The following is a 2345-nucleotide window of genomic DNA, read 5'->3' as shown; positions in this document are numbered from 1 at the left end:
TGTGTGTGTTTGAGGAGGTGATAAATGGAACACGACAGTCATGTGCAGACAGAACAGGCATTAGGAAAACACACAACTCTGGGTTTATACACAATAAATACTTCATGCTTACCATTTTCTTTTCTCTCTTTCTTTCACTCGCTGGGGTTTTTCCCCCCCACTCAAACCACTAACAAGCCATTCAGCATGAGCGGAGCAGCAGTATATCTGTGTGGTAACGGCGGGGTTTGTACTGTAAATGCTGAACTCATGCGGCTGGTGGGGACGGGGAGCATCTGTAGCTGAGGAGACCTGTGTGTCGGTCAGCCTGCAAGAGGCTTTACCTTCTGAGATCTTCAAAAACACAAAACCCCACTCTTACCTTTAACTTTTACAACTAACCCAAGGAAGGATTTTGGAGTGTAATCTTTATGGATTTATCAACAGAGAATTAACTTTTGCACTCCATATGAGCAGATAAGACATAAACAATATACTGTGGAGACCACTAGACAAGGGTTACAAAGACAGAGAGAGAGAGAGAGAGAGAGGGAGAGAAAAAGAGAGAGAGAGAGACCGCAGATAGGCAGATGGCCGACATGACCAGAGGCAGACGCACCTCATAAATTCCTGTCCTTCACTGGAACATGCTACATTTGTTTAATGAGGTCAGCAATGCATAACCCCTGCTGCAGATGACCTCCACATTAGGGAGGCACACCAGACAGACATTCAGAGCAAACCGGGGCCCAGGAGGGAGGGTACAGGACAGTGATATTTCTATGAGAAAGAGTTGGGGTCGATCTTGTTTGGTGGTGCTGAGCACAGCAGTTTTTGGCAGTGTACAAACTGCCATGCTGTCTTGCCAGTTAGCCCGAGGGTTATCTGACTCTAGCATGGGCCTGGCCAGGGCCAGCTCTAAATCTGTTCCACAGACTCCTGTTCTCCGAGTAGATGCATGGTCTATGGAACGCATGTCTAACACACACTCTGGCAGTCGGGCTGTTTACTGCTCTCTGTCAAGCTGATACATCCTGACTGGAAGATAAAGAGTGACAAACAGTTTGTTCTTGGAGGCCTACGAAGGCTGTTCATTATATAATAGCATTAATTTGGGTTTGAATGGAGACAACAGAAAGCCAGGGCCAAATGCCTTTTTTTTTCTACTGGGCCGAGTGCCTCTTTCCACGGAGGAAATCTGAAAAACGTTCTCTCCTTTGACTTTTGATCTAGCTCTCCCTCCCTCTTTCTCTCTCTCTCTCTTCCTCCCTCTTACATACACACTCTCTCTCTCTCCTCAGCTGGTGCTGGTTAGTGCGTGTTTGAGAAGTGCAAAGGTTCCTAACCACCAGCGTCTGATGTTACATGGCCTTGCGATACGGAATCAGAGCGATATTAACGCTGAAAGCCCCCCAGGGTGTGACACGGGCCTCCGAAGCAGGGTGCTAAGCCGGCGGCCTAATCAGCACCAGCACACTGCGGTGGCTAAGAGGGGCGAGAGCAGAGAGAATAGAGGAGAGGGGAGAAAGAAGAGAGGAGAGAGGACAGAGAAGAGAGGAGGAGAAAAGTGAAAGTGAAAAGGGGTGGTGAACAAAAGCAGGAATGAACAAAGAGAGAGAGAGATGACCTAAGAATTGGAGGTGTTGAGAGTCTTGTCTGGGTATTTGTTTCCATCCTCCCTGTCTGCGTTGGTCCGGGGGGGCTCAGATGGGGTTTATTTGTTTGTGCAGTGGCAAGGGAGCGAGGTCTGGGTCTGGACGCGGTGGTCTCCCGTAACACACAGCCCAGCGAGGAGGAGCTGGACGCTTTTTATGGGGTCTGCGCCGAGGCGGTCTCTTGCCCCTTGCACCCATTCATTCCTGCCCACTTTACGAGCCACCTTAACGAGGACGTCCACTGAAGAATCGCATTTATTTACAGCAATTACAGCTAATAACGCAACATATTTTGGAATAATCGGGGGTAGGGGGTGGGACTGAGTGCACCCATTATATGTGTAAATTCATATTTACTCCGACCGGTTGCGCAAATGGCGACCTCTGTTGTGCCGCGTCTCGTTATTCGGTCGTCTGCTGTGTTTACCTCATCGTTGATTGAGTTTATGGGAGTCATTTCATATTTTACGGGAAACTCTCCGTCTGCGTCGATTTACTGTTCAAGAAGAGGGGGCTGGATCGAGACCCACACACACAGTTAGCAAACACACGGCGTTGAGTCTGCATCGCTGCTTATCGGCATAGTGGACGCATGGGTGAATGTGTTTCTTCTGTTGGTGCGTCAGTGTGCAGGTTGTAATATAAAGCACATATATCTCTGTCGCCTTGTATGTCTCTGTGGTTGAGAGGGAGTGTGTGAGGGAAGGAGTG

The sequence above is a fragment of the Clupea harengus genome, chromosome 17, assembly GCF_900700415.2.
Source record: "Clupea harengus chromosome 17, Ch_v2.0.2, whole genome shotgun sequence".
In the NCBI taxonomy this organism is placed as follows: domain Eukaryota; kingdom Metazoa; phylum Chordata; class Actinopteri; order Clupeiformes; family Clupeidae; genus Clupea; species Clupea harengus.
This window is presented reverse-complemented; position numbering follows the sequence as displayed.